This window comes from Mercenaria mercenaria, chromosome 1, assembly GCF_021730395.1.
Source record: "Mercenaria mercenaria strain notata chromosome 1, MADL_Memer_1, whole genome shotgun sequence".
In the NCBI taxonomy this organism is placed as follows: domain Eukaryota; kingdom Metazoa; phylum Mollusca; class Bivalvia; order Venerida; family Veneridae; genus Mercenaria; species Mercenaria mercenaria.
In genome coordinates, this window is record NC_069361.1 from 25,525,945 (window position 1) to 25,541,456 (window position 15,512).

Sequence of the window (15,512 nt, forward strand, 5' to 3'; positions counted from 1 at the left end):
GTTTTTTATCCTGAAACGGAATACACAAGTATATCAAGAATTTATGACGATGTTCTTAGTTATTATTATAAACAAAATAACAAAACCACCGGAAGTCTCTTAAATAGATTTAATTTTCAAAGTTTGTTTGGATTTGTTCATTTTAACTTAGAATTCAAAAAGGAAGGAATGACAGAAGATCCTAAACATATCACATTACACTTACGTTTAAATACACTTCCCACTGCAAGATATCGTATTTATGCAATTGTATTATATGAAGAAACAGTTAAAATAAATACTATTGGAAATGAACTTGTTATTGTGTAAATAAAATATAAATTTGATATATAATGACATCAAATTATATTGAATATAAAGTTAACCTAACAGATGGACAAAAGAAAAATTTAGCACAAGCTTATAATAATAAAATTCCATATACTTTTAGATTAAAACATGAACAATTACGTGGAAACTTCCCTTTACTTTTAACAAAAACACAAATTAATCAAATTGAAAAGTCTATAAGAAATAATAAGGGATTAGAAATTACAATTTCAAAAAAGCAAATGTCCAGTCAAGGTCAAAATGGCGGATTTTTAGGAGCTTTGGCTGGTTTAATAGGAAAAACAATTCTTCCGATGGCGGCAAAAATAGCTCCAAAAATATTAGCTCCTCTAGGCATCGGCGCTTTGTCTGGGCTTGCCAGTACTGGTGTAAGTAGAATACTCGGAAATGGTATGATTTCGGTAGCTAATGATAAGAGAATTATAATATCACCATATCTTATACCTAATCAAAGAAAGCAACTAGTAGGATCTGGAGTGATTAAATTAACACAAAAACAAAACCAAAACGGTGGTTCCTGGGTATGCTGGCTGCTAGTCTAGGAATACCTTTGATTACATCTTTGTTAAGTGGTAAGGGACATGGTCGGGGTATACAGATTGATTCTCAGAGGAGACCTTACAGACGAATTCCTATTGTAAAAAAAAATATAAACAAACCTATTTCTAACTTTCAAATTGAACAATGGGTTAAGCAACTCGGTATTAAAAACTTCAGAGGTGTATTTAGTAGAAATAATTTACCAAAAACAAAATTAAAAAATGAATGTGGAATTATAAATTTAGATAGCTCTATGGGGTCTGGGACACATTGGGTTTGTTACTTGAATACTTTGTACTTTGATCCATTTGGACTTCTTCCACCAAAAGAAGTAATTAAATATATACCCGGAGTCAAGTATAACAACATACAATATCAAGACAAAACAAGTGCGCTCTGTGGATATTATTGTTTATTTTTCATAAAAATGTTACAAAATGGTATAAACATTTATGATTTATTGTATAAAACACTGAGAGTAAACAATGTAAAACAAAATGAACAAACAATTATACATTATTTTAATAAATAAGGACATGTAAATTTTTCTTCTAGGTTTTTTTTCTTTTTTAAATATATGATTTTTTCATTTGGTTAAACCGGAGGTTTTCATTTGGTTTAACCAAAGATAGAATCTTAGATTCTGCTAAAGATTTTCAGGGTACAGGTGTACCGGGTTAATATTTTAAGACAGAAACTAAGTTTTTACTAAAGTTTAGGGTGAGACCAAAGTGCACTTATAAAATAAGGACAAGAGGTCAAGTGAGGTCAGATTGGCCCTTCAACCTTACGTCCATCAAAGATTTTCAGGGTACAAATGCACTGAGTTAGTATTTTAAGACTGGCTGGCTTTGGATTTTTTAAATTTGAATTGATTGGTCGGCGTTGGATTTTTTTAGAAGAGGGCAAGAGGTCAAGTGAGGTCAGATTGGCTTAAAATCGGTAGTTCTTATTGTGTTCAATTTTATAAATAACCGATTGCAATCGAATATTTCCAAGGTGGTCGACTTTATCATCTGTCCGGGTGTATCATCAGTACCAGTATTTATATATCAAAATAATAAATAATTCGATATAGTGAAGAATTATGAAGATAAAGGTTAGAATTATATATATATATTTATATAGTGTGTGTGTCACAGGGAGAAGTGGACGAATTCGGCAGTGACTTCGAAACCAAGTCAAAAAATGAAACTTTACTGGTTTTCTTTAACACTAATTTGTTAGGAAATATAAGCTAATTTTAAAAGAAATTATGAAATGGAAATAATTTAATTTTGAAACAAACGTTACCGAAAATAAACAGAAGACATTAATTCACAAAATTCTATATAAATAGATTATAAAAATGGATACATTAGATTTATTATAACACACAAAAAGGGGATTCTCAAACATATATCGTTTTCTTTTATTTATTGAATGTAAATAGAATAAATAAATTTTGATGTTTACATTAACACCAAGTGGACAATAAATAACTTATATTTTGTTCCGAAATAATTACTTTTTAGCTTAAAGAGTTTTATTACATATATTGGAACAATACAAGTACATTCTAACAAGTAAGAGAACTAAGTATTGGTATTTTTTCTTTGTTTCCCTTCTTGGCAGCATATACACTCACTCCGGGAATTGTAATTACAGGTTGTGTCCCTGATATCCTTAGCTGACCTCTTAATTGCTCAGATGAACTTTAAGTTCATGCTCATCACTGTATATTTCTTTGACATTGGGCTAACGATCCCATGACCTTGAGCCCATACCATCCCACTGGCCCATCCCACGAGCCCGTCCCAGGTTGCCCTTACTCTGTAGCGTCCAACATTTAAAACTCGATGGAAATGCTGCTCTGTTTTTATAATGAAGAATATATATATAATACGAACCTTATCGGCCTTTAAGTTAGAATCAGAAATTAAAAACAAATAAACAAACAAAAACATCTGAAGACTCCGAGGCAAGTGTTCTTAATGTTACATAAAACTATGAACTAGGTAACAACTACAATTCAATAACCAGTACTACACTAAATGAAATTATATCTCCATATAATCATATTGTAGCATCATTTCGTTCAATGAATTAAGCTACTGGTAACTAATTATAGTAATATAAAACGGTTTGGGGCCTCTAAAGTGGCAGTTATGTCATACATGCACCCACCCATGAAAATAATTGATTTCCTACTTAACTTGTTGAATGCATGCAAAATTACTGGGAGACGTTTCTGGTACTTTGTCTTTAATCAGCAAAAAAAAACAATGAATTACATATTTTTAACCATGAATAGGATAACCTGCACTTGATGTAAAAGCACGTTACTTTATATTACGGAAATATAAATGTAATAAATATCAGTACACGGATGACAGTACCAGGGACCACAATGACAAATATACGCCGAATAAAAAACACTAAGGACCTTCACAAATTACATTCAATTTAACATAATTATTTTAAACTATTCAGTGTAAGTCTATGCGTAGATAACGTTTTTATATGACATCATTACCTGTGGCTAAATATTTCAAGTCAAATACTCGGTAGCAGGATCTTCTCTGACTGCACCATTTCCATTAACACGAAGACAACTTAAATGTTCTTCGATTTCATCGGCAGTCATTCTGACGTCGTCTTCTGTTATGTCGTCTTCTTCAATAATGCACTGGGCAATTTTATACCTCAAGAAACCACAGACACCGTCGTTAAGTTCAGCCCTTGTTATATCCTCGACAGTATCAAATGGCCTCCAAACATGTCGTGCAAAATATTCATCACGTAATAGCAACAACTTTTGTACATGATGTCGTCTTTCTGATAACTTGTAGAACTCTTCTGGTGAACGGTAGAGCATAACGAAAGCTTGTCTGACTTTTTTCCATCTGTATAACGTCATAAGTCCCTCCTTTATTAGATAATCTATTCTCATACAAACTTTAGCTCTCTGATTGACTGTCAGCCTGTCTGACAGCAAGTTTCTTTCAGGTATCATATAATTTGGTAAATCATTTCTGGAAACACATTGTTTGAGGAACAACAAAGCTAATTTCAATACAAGGCTCAACTTATTTTCTTTGAAATATTCATAGTCATTTAACTCTGCAACCCAAAAGATTACATTCTTTACAATGTAAGAAGTCATATGTTTACTCAAGGGTTATAGGGCAATTCTAGTGATCTGCTTCAGTAAGATTAAACATTTTGTTAGGCAATTGTTCAGACTTTGAACCAATAAAATTTCCCCTTTTGTGAAGCAAATTCTCCATTCTAAGTATTGCATGCTACTATATATGTTTCCTACTGGCACCACATGGGATTCTGATTCAGAAACTTGTCTAATAACACCGTCAGATGGCCACTGATTAAATCGTTCTCTATTGGACCATGACCTTAAATAGCTAGGACAATCACAAGTGAATGCGTAAACAAAATCAAACGATACAGTTTCCAAAATTCCCACTGTGGTTGATGGACCATGATTTTCCCGATCTACTTTTTCTAAGTCTTGATTTCCTGGCAACATAGAATTTTGTGTTATACCCTCTTTTATTTCATGTTTCAAAAAGTCACTCGATAGGTACATATGACCCGGTGAAAGTTCTACCAGGCATTCAAGCAAAAAATTTGTGATTGGCTGACTGTCACTGATGTTTATGACTCGGAGATAAGTATTACCAGGAGCTGCATCTTTTATGTCTAATTTAAATACTGTCATTTCTTCCCTGTTTGTAATCGAGTCTAGATTTTCTTTACAAACTACATCGGAATTAAAACCCATGATATCTTGATCACTCTCTAGTGGAGCCGTCAGTCCCTCGCCTTTGCTTCCAGCAATAACTACGTTTATTAGTCCTTCCAAACTGAACTTGATGCTGTATACTGATTCTAATCTTTTGTACGCATTATGTCTAAATGTTACCATTTCTTTACTGTAACGAGATGATCCAGCACACTCGATATAAGAATGGATTCATTTATATACGACTCCATGGTATTTAGAAAACTGAGTTGACTAAATAATTAAAGCAGTCATACTAATTTCCCTATGGTTGTGGCTGACGATATCTGAAAATATACAAATTACAAGAAATAAGTTATTTTCACGTAAAATGGAGTAATAACTAAAATGTTATATGTATCGGCATAATGGTCATGACCATTTTTTTTAAGGTTTATTGTAATTTAAAAGCTGACAAGTTCAATGGTGAGTTGGTATCCGTTTTTATTGAATTTACTTTCAATACAATATCTGTTAATAACTAGGTAAAGAAACAAGTTTGAAACATGACAAATAAACTTACATAAGTCGAAATTAGAGCAAGTATCTCGTTATTTCGAATTACTATATGCACCTGGTACTAACGCTAAATAGAATTAAGATGATGTCGCTACAGTGCAGCAAATCGTAGGTATGTCAAGTGAGGAAACTAAGTATTTAAAAAAAATACACGCTCGCATTAGGCAATGCACACTTTAAGCTACGAAACGTGCATGCACTCTGCACTAACATACGATCGGGTATTTATAAAGCAAATAAAATGTAGTTTTTAAAGTAAAATTTTCATGTTTTTTATGTAGAATATATTTTACAGAACACATATTTACATCATAATTATATTACTCATAATCTAGGAAACTTTGACAAAATAAAAGACTAAAAAGGAGGGGCCGAAATGTTGGGGAAGGAATGACCAATTTGAAATCGTCAAGGGATACGAAATGACCAAAATGGGGAAGAGTTGACTTTGGACGAGTTGAATAGGGGAAGAGTTGACTGTAATTCGTTAACGGGAGATCACTCCGTATCAGAATTATATGGAATTTTCATCAACCAATCAAAATGTATAGTTTTAACCAGCTGTTAAATGACCTTCACCCCAGATATTTACAGGAAGTAAAGGGGAAATCAATACTGGCCTGTGGCCGAAAAAAAACTTTATACATATTACTAAGCGTTTGACAAAATATAGATGTTAAGTTAGTCGTAGGTCATTAGGGACACGGCTGTCGAAGAAGACCAATGTCGAAAGCTTGAACATTTTCCTTATGCGTATTTCAAAAGAAATGTCACGAGGACCAAAACCACTGAATATCAGTATTTTGTCTATATGTTGTATTGTCTTCGTTCCGTGTATATATTGTATGAAATATCTTTATGTGTTATTATTTTGTATTATTTCCATACATCCCGATTCTATATGAATTCCTATATCATTTTCATTTCATTCATCCATCTAACATTTTCTAACACTTACCAATTAATTAAAGGCCTTAACAAGATTTGCATGCCGGGCCTCATTTTTTTTATCTATTTCCCGGATGTAACTACACGCATGCGCACTTGGAAATATATTCTTGATGGCTTGCGCCTGAAGTTTTCCATTCTGGTAAATTTATTTATCAAGATTTTGTTTTTGTGCCTTTACAGGTAATTGTTATTGCATAAATGTTATCATGTATTCATGCATCTTTCCATATCATATTTATGTAAGTCGGCGCTGTATTTATTGAATTGCACTTGGAAATATATTCTTGATGGCTTGTGCCTGAAGTTTTTCCTTCTGATAAATTTATATATCAAGATTTTGTTTATGTGCCTTTACAGGCCAAAACGCCCCATCCCAAGAAAAAGAGAACACACGACATTAGCGGCCAGTGTGGACTTTTCATGTACAGATTGGCGAATTTGAACGGTACGAAATTTTGGGGACGAAACAGGTACTTCGGGAATGACGTCACGGATTCCCGCGAACAGCCAATGAAAACGGTTGTGAGAAAGAGGATTATTTCCGGAGGTTGGGAACTTCCTCAGAAATGTCATGTCAACAAACACATTGACATGACAAAAGTGCACATGTCACAAAAGTTTTCTTTATTTCTTTTAAGATTCTGAGCTCAGTAAAACTATTTAATTAAATGCACTTCGGTGGACTACCTTTCTGGATTGTGTCGTCATTGGAAATAAACCAGGTTCAAAGGATTTTCTTCACTTTCAATGTATGCAGTGACTTTGACAGTTCACTGACAGATTTGACAGCTGTGAATTTGTAAAAGTTTGAGTGTTAGTGATAAGAGTTGATGACTCTATAATTAATTAGATTTACTGTCACAATAAATATTGACATTTTACTGGATACCTCACCATATTTTTTTTGTAAATAATTCATTGACACATTTTGTACATGTATATTATAAAAATGTATTCTTAGAAATTAATTTTGCATTGATATTTTCAGGCTGAAGTTTAAGGAGCCTTGTATCTCAGGCTGCCTCACTATACTTTGAATGATTTGCTGAATGATTGAATGGTCTAAACTGTACAGTGGTTGGCATGAGTGACAGCAACACAACTTGACACAAGCACAGATTTACAGGTGGTGAAGGGTTGGTAATTGGTGAGCTAACAATTTCATACTTAACTCAAACCCCAGTCCAAGAAAATCCTATATTGAAATATATCAAATATATTATAAAATATCAGGTCACAGTATTTTATTCCGGTCACAATACATTATTCCGGTGTAACATCATATATTTATTTGTGTGTAATTCTCATGAGTGGTTTTCTTTTGGAAAAAAAAAAAGAACCAGCTTGTAACAGAATTTCTTGTTGTTTTGTAGCTTAGTATTAGATAAGTGAAATGTTTCATTTAGATTCCATTGTCACAGTTGTTAAGGACTGAAGAAAGCCATATTTTAATCTAAAACCAGAAGTGATCTTGTAGAGCTTGTTAGATTGGAGCAGAAGTTTTGAAATGCAATATTTATTCTTTAGATAGAATAAACTGTTCATTTCGAAAAGTTGTCGCGGAATTTTGAACGGTGATCAAGATTGAGGCGCAGTAACAGTTGTGGAAGATATACAGTCAAGTGGTAAGATCTGAATTAAAAATCAGACATGTTATTGAATAAAATCTCTTTCCGGATTACCTCATTTGACAATTTATTGCAATAAGTATGTCCGCGGTTGGAAAACTTGTTTACAACTTTGTGTTTGAGTTATACAGCTAGTGGTGAAGCTGTCATTAGAATATATTGTAAGGTGAGAAGCAAGCAGTGTTACAGAAAAATTGTCTGCATAGTATGGTGTATCAGGTAGACCATAACAGTCATTGATTTTACATAGAATATTTTTCTAGAGTAATAGAAATTGACTTCAAGATCTCTTGTTTGTGTAACAAGTTTTGATCTTGTGAACACATTGATTGATACTCATACTATTGTCAGTACAGATTGCATGATGTACAGAGAAGGCCATTGTGTATGAATTGAGTGCATTTAGCCTTATCAGTGATAGCATTTTGATTTTTTTACAGTAAACTGCTGATAGCATCATCGTTACCCAGACTTGTGCTTTATAGATAGTATGGTGTCTTGGTAGGGCCATTTCCCAAAACCTGAATTTTTTGTAACATTTTTTTTCTTTTGTCATATGTGATCCCACTCTTCCAGTATTAGTGTAATTTATTTTGTGAGGTACAGTTGAACCTTTTTGAATTTATTTTGATCAGGTATATTTGTTAGCTTTGATCATGGCGGATGGAACGACACGTTCAATGGAGTATTGAGAGCATATATCCCTCCCATATTATTAGGGAAGCTATCCGTAAGTCCCTCAAGGGTAGTGCCAGAGGTGTTCTTCTCCATTTGGGTGAATATGCATCTGTTGCAGAAATTATAGCTAAACTGTAGGGTATATATGGCAATTTACAGTCGAGCGAACGACTCAAGGAGCAGTTTTATAGCGAGAAGCAGAACGCAGAGGAGTCAGTTGCAGATTATAGTCTACGTCTAGAGCGACTTCTTAGCAGGGTCCCTGGACACCTTGATAGAACAAGCAGGAACAACATGCTGAGGAGTAGGCTATGGTCTGGACTTAGAGATATGGACCTGAAGAATGCATCAAGGTACCTTTTCGAGAAGCACATGGATTATAACATGCTTCGGAACGAGTTGAGAGCCATAGAAGAGGATCTTCGCTAGTCCAGAACTTCAACATCTGTCCTTAAACCATGTAAACCTGAAGTTAAACAGGAAACACCCCCTCCATCTGAAGACAAGAAGTCAGATACAGTTGACCCAGTTGCTACCAAACAGTACGCTACCACCGTAGAAAGTAGACTACTTAAGGAGATCCAGAGCATGGCCAAGCAAATGGAACTGATGGATGCCAAAATCTCTGGCATGGAGAAGGACATTAGAGACTTGAAAGCTAACCAAGCCAGTAGAAAACAGTGGTACGGTGGTAAGTCCAAAGGAGCAGATACTCCAAAGGAAGAGAATGTTGACAAGTTGGATTTAAACTCCGACCGACCTTCGTCGTAGGGCAGATCGAAGGTCGAGCTCATCACAGTGTTAGCCCTAGTTCGTCTTTGCCACTTGTTGGTACATCTAATGAGGCCGATATTTTTATCAATGGTACTTTGACAAAAGGTTTGAGGGCCACCGGATCTATGGTTTCTACTGTCAGTAAATCCTTTTTCAAATCATTAGATCCACTGCCAAAGTTGTGTCAGCTTTCAGACTTCAGTTTGGACATTACTGGTGCAAATGGTTCTCAAATACCATATTTGGGGTATTCTGTTTTAGATGTTTCTTTTCCATCTTTTACATCAACTACCATTCCAGTCCCTATTCTGATTGTCCCTGACACTACATATTCACTCACTGTCCCTTATAGGTACCAACATTTTGAACTTTTTGAAGTCATCTGGAACCGAAGGACTGTCATCTTCTCTGTCGGACGCCTTGGCTTCCCTGCCCGGAGAATATACCACACCCGTCACACTTCTTCATCAACGCACAGTTATCGTGAAACCGTATGAGACTACGTCTCTTGACGGCAAAGCAAGGAATACTGGTAACATGTCAGCAGGTGTAACAGAGTCTACTGATTCCTTGATGTTGAATGTTTGTTCTAGGTTAGTAAAGTTGCAGCCAGGTAGCTCTTTTTGTAGAATTCCTTTGCGTGTATGTAACTTAACTGCCAGACCCATATCTATACATCCTAGAATGACACTTTGAAATTTACAGGATGTTTCTGTTGTGAGGTCTATTGATCCTTGTGAAGGAATTGTTGATAAATCACACAACTCTGACAAGTCTTTGGAAGATCTTGGTATCACGATTCCTGCTGACACACTATCTTCTGAACAACAACATGTAGCCATTTCCTTTCTTTGTAAGATGAAACATATTTTCTCGGCCGGACCGACAGATCTTGGTTCCACAGTCCTAGCTGAGCACGAAATGAAGCTATCTGATCCCACTCCTTTTAAAGATCCTTACCGTCGCATACCTCCAGGAATGATTGAAGAGGTTCGTGAACACCTGCGAGACGTGATCAATGCTGGAGCGATCCGGGATTCAAACAGTCCTTTCTCTTCCATTGTAGTTCTTCTTAGGAAAAAGGATGGCTCCTTGCGTTTTTGCATAGACTACAGGAAATCGAACAATCGCAGCATAAAAGATGCATATTCACTCCCTCGTATTGATGAAACTATAGACTCTTTTGATGGTTCTACTCTCTTTTCTAAACTTGATCTTCGCTCTGGTTTATGGCAGGTCCCCATCAAAGAGGAGGATAAGCATAAGACCGCTTTCAGTGTTGGTCCACTCGGCTATTTCGAGTGCAACAGGATGGCCTTTGGTCTTACAAACGCCCCTGCAACGTTTCAGCGTTTAATGGAACGTTGTATGGGAGAGCTCCATCTCAGAGAATGTTTGATATATCTCGATGATATCATTATCTTCTCTGATTCTGTTGATTCTCACTTTCGGCGTCTCGAAGCAGTATTTCAACGTCGCGAGCTGCATAACCTCAAGTTAAAGGGATCCAACTGTGATTTCTTTAGACCTCAGGTTCAGTATCTTGGTCATATTGTGAGTTCCAGAGGTGTTGAAACCGATCCTGAAAAGATCAGAGCTCTGAAAGCCTATCCAATTCCTACAAATATTAAGGAACTCCGAAGCTTTTTAGGTTTTTCCGGCTACTACAGACGGTATGTGGAAAATTATGCTCAGATTGCCAAGCCCTTGAACGATCTCTTAGTTGGAATATCTACAAACGAGGCCTCTCGTAAGATAAAGGTTTCCCTTTGTTTCGAGTCCAGAGCAACAGAAAGCTTTCTCTACCTTGATCGAGAAATTGACTTCTCCACCAGTCCTGGCTTTCGCAAATTACACCAAACCTTTTATTCTTAATGCCGACGCTAGTTGCAGTGGTTTAGGTGCTGTTCTTTATCAGATTGGACCTGATGGAAAGGAGCATGTTGTATCTTACGCAAGCAGGGGTGTTGAGAGCTAGTGAGAGACACTGTCCAGCTCATTAGCTTGAGTTCCTGGCTCTCAAGTGGGCTGTTTGCGATAAGTTCCTTGATTACCTATATAGCAACTCTGTGGAAGTCCGTACCGACAACAACCCACTCACATACGCTTTTTCTTCTGCTAAACTGGATGCCACTAGCCACAGATGGCTTGCTTCTTTGTCCACCTATGACATCAAGATGAACTACAGGTCTGCTAAGGAGAACATCGGTGCCGACACATTGTCTAGAATTCCCTCTTCTTGTCATGACTTTAACATTCTTCTTTCTGATGCTGTAAAGGCTTTACTTCAAACTCAGTCTGATGGTCCAAGTCAGCGACCAGCTGTTGATTGTATTTCTTTCAGACAGCAAGTTCTTACTGACAACCCCCGTGATGAGGTACCTGTTGGAAGTGGTTTGAAGTCGATAGACTGGATGCAGGAACAAGCAACTGATCCAACTCTGACCCGTGTTATTCAGCTTCTTGAAATGTGTCACAGACTCACTGAACGTCAGAAGGCGCACGAGACATCACAGGTGAGAGCTTACCTCAGAGAGTGGAGTGACCTCTATCTCAAAGACTCTGTTCTTTTTCGTAAGGGTATGTCCAATGGCTATCCCGTCACTCAACTTGTTCTTCCTGAACATCTTTTGGACCTTGTTTTCCAAGGCTTACATGAAGAGGCAGGTCATCAGGGTTGTTCCCGTACTATTTCCTTGGTCAGATCTCGTTTCTTTTGGCCCCAGATGGAGCAGTTCATTGAACATAGAGTAAGTAACTGTCCTAGGTGTATTCGACGGAAGAGACTGGATAAGACTGCAGCCAAGCTAAATCCTGTGCATTCCAGTTATCCTATGGAAATCGTCTGTATGGATTTCTTATCCCGTGAGATGTCCCGTGGTGGTTATGTAAATATCTTGGTCATAACCGATCATTTTACTCGGTTCGCCCAGGCACTCCCAGCCAAAACCCAGACTGCACATACTACTGTAAAGGTTCTCTTTGAAAATTTCACCTGTCACTATGGTTTCCCTAGTCGGATCCATAGTGATCAGGGTCGAAATTTTGAGTGAAGTGATCCGGGAACTCCGCAAGATCGCCAATATTGACAAGTCCAGAACGACCCCTTATCACCCGCAAGGCAACGGAATGCCGGAGAGATTTAATGAGACACTCCTCAACATGTTGGGAACATTAGAAGATCACCAGAAGGCCAACTGGAAGTCTCATGTTCCGGCCCTTGTCCATGCCTATAACTCTACCCCTCATTCTTCAACTGGTTACACACCCCATTTTCTTATGTTTGGGCGCCATCCAAGGCTTGCAATCGATGCGTTCTTGGGCATCGAACCAGATAAATCTGAGGTCAAGGACAAGTCCTATGTTCCGGTCTTCGTCACAGACTGAAGTTTGCTTATAGTGTAGCAAGCAGAGAAGCCAGGAAGCAAGGTAAAAGACACAAGAGGTGGTATGATCTCCGGGTAAGGGAAGCCAAGCTTGAGGTTGGAGACAGAGTCCTTGTAAGGAATGTTGGCATCAGAGGGAAGGCCAAGTTAGCAGACAGATGGGAGAAAGACGTGTACATCATTGTTGGTCAGCCTACTGAAGGTATCCCCATATTCGAAGTGAAGAAGGAGCATAGCAGAGAAAAGCCTAGAGTTCTTCACAGAAACCTGCTACTCCCCTTTATGGGAATTCCTTTGAACACAACCCCGCCCAGTCCAAATCTAGATTCTCCCAGCAGTGTTTCCCTCAATGCACAAGATTCTTCTCCAGAAACTTCTGTTCATTCTTCAGGTACTCCTGAGACAGAGAACATTCAACATACATCTGTGAATACATCACGGAGAACGTCCCTAACAAATGATGTTTCTCATTCTGTTTCAGATCAAGCAGATCCTGTTGAAAGGACAGAACTCAGCCCGGCTCCTAGTGCTAAATATGTTATACCAGCTCTACGTGGTAAGCCTGACGATCAGACACAGGTGCAGAGGCCTAGACGAACCAGAGCTAAACCTGGGTGGATGAGATCAGATAGCTGGAATTTTAAGTGATACTGGTCACTTTCATTTTATTCGCATATGGTACAGTGTATAATAGTTGTATTTGATATGTTGCACGTCAATATAACTGTTTTTATTATTTTGTTGTCCCTAGTTTATTATGTGGTTCATTGAATGTATCACAAAAAAGTACTGAAATCCTTGATTTGTGTACTTCACAGTACAGATTGTTCATATTTATTGTAGACTGTGCACATCTACGATAAATTTACAAATATTTTTTTTTGCGATCCGTGGTTTAAGATTCAACGTATAACTTATTTCGCGGAGTTCGATGTTCGGTGGTTAGTCTAGTTGAAACGGAAGAACTTCGTTTGCTATATAACCATGTAAGGTGTTACTATAAGTGTTTGTACACGTATATCTGTAGTAAACATATGCCTTACTGTAGTGAGTAGTTTAGTTACTTTACAGTCTAGACTGACGTTGATAGTACATTAGTAATTCTGCTCCAAGCTGGTATATTTAGATTATTTGAATGTCGGGGTGACATTCCTCGAAGAGGGGGAGTATGTCACGAGGTCCAAAACCACCGAATATCAGTATTTTGTCTATATGTTGTATTGTCCTCGTTCCGTGTATATATTGTATGAAATGTCTTTATGTGTTATTTTCATTTCATTCATCCATCTAACATTTCCTAACACTTACCAGTTAATTAAAGGCCTTAACAAGATTTGTATGCCGGGCCTCATTTTTTTAAATTTTTCCCGGATGTAACTACACGCACGCGCACTTGGAAATATATTCTTGATGGTTTGCGCCTGAAGTTTTTCCTTCTGATAAATTTATTTATCAAGATTTTGTTTTTGTGCCTTTACAGGTAATTGTTATTTCCTTCATTTTATCATGTATTCATGCATCTTTCCATATCATATTTATGTAAGTCGGCGCTGTATTTATTGAATTGCACTTGGAAATATATGCTTGATGGCTTGCGCCTGAAGTTTTTCCTTCTGATAAATTTATTTATCAAGATTTTTTTTGTGCCTTTACAGGCCAAAACGCCCCATCCCAAGAAAAAGAGAACACACGACAGAAACAATATCAGAAATATCTAATTTTCACTTCCTTATTATGCTGCAATTTTTTTGTTAGCAATGATCTTTTTTTTTTTTGAAAAATCGTATTAGTGAAAGAATTGTGATAAGCACGAGTATTCAGATATAAATGCATATGGGCGTACTCAGTAAAGAAAGCTTTCTAGACATAATTGCTATCAGGTCTAAATTTGTGTTTGAAAAGGAAATATTAGAATATCATATTTTACCGATATTTAATTCAAAGTCTGTTGCCCAGTGGCTGTAAGTCCTCTAGTTTTTCCATTTCATAACATAGAAATTAGACAAAGGTTAATCTACTTTAGCCATAAATACGCCCATGTTGGGATACGTTTTGACCGAATGTTGCTTTCTATCGTATTTCAGACACACATTTAAATTTACGTAGTATATAAAAAATGTGTAATTTTCTCTCTTACAACTATTTTCGGTTACAACTTAACTTTTACTGTTTTAATACAGACTTGCAAATATTAACATTTTGAGTATGTAATTGCTTTAAGGAGGAATGGTACTTTGTCAAAATTTAAGATTTGCTAATAGTCGTATATACCAAAATAAACTTGAATATATTTCAAATTTGTATCATCATCTTTTAGAGCGATAAACATGCGTATGACGTTACCATGACGTCGCAAACATGACCCGTTTTCGCGCTTTTTACGTCCGTTAATGGTAGCACTAAAATGGTATAAAACTCGATACTACAAACGTATTGTTGGCGTCAATGCATTAGATTATATATCAAACGACAGAATAAAGCAATTTCTTAGTGCTCATTAACATTAAAAGGTATTTTCTACCCGAATTTTCGAAGGAGGTACGAAAACAGACTTTTGGTTGTTTATAAAAATTCAGGAAAAAAATCGCTTCTGATACATTTTGCAAAAAAATGGCCCGTGGAATTTTTGCCAAATTTTTGTATGTAAAAATTCATTATGTTGTTAATGGCTGTGCCAAAATAGAAAAAAGTTCACCGAAGCGTTTTTCTAGTACAACCGTTTGAATTAGAGCATTGTGACGCAATAAACAACGTCGCTTAAGACATGACGGAAGCACGTGAATATTTACATTATTAGCCTTATTTTTACACCAGTGGCTGCAAAGATGGTTCTCTCCATACAGATGTGGAACTATGCTTTCTAGTGCCTGTATTAATTCAGCTTCTCCTTTTTGTTTGTTTTGACTGACAGCGTATGTGAATTTT

General features: G+C 36.5%; 1 long non-coding RNA gene across 1 annotated transcript in view; it reads right to left on the minus strand.

The window, feature by feature from the left end:
• Positions 1-1,269: 1,269 nt before the first annotated feature.
• LOC128556839 (uncharacterized) overlaps positions 1,270-15,512 on the minus strand; it is a 29,622-nt gene continuing 15,379 nt past the window's right edge. The window contains exon 2 of the long non-coding RNA XR_008370861.1: positions 1,270-4,938. This is a non-coding gene — a long non-coding RNA (uncharacterized LOC128556839). The remainder of the gene's footprint in view (positions 4,939-15,512) is intronic.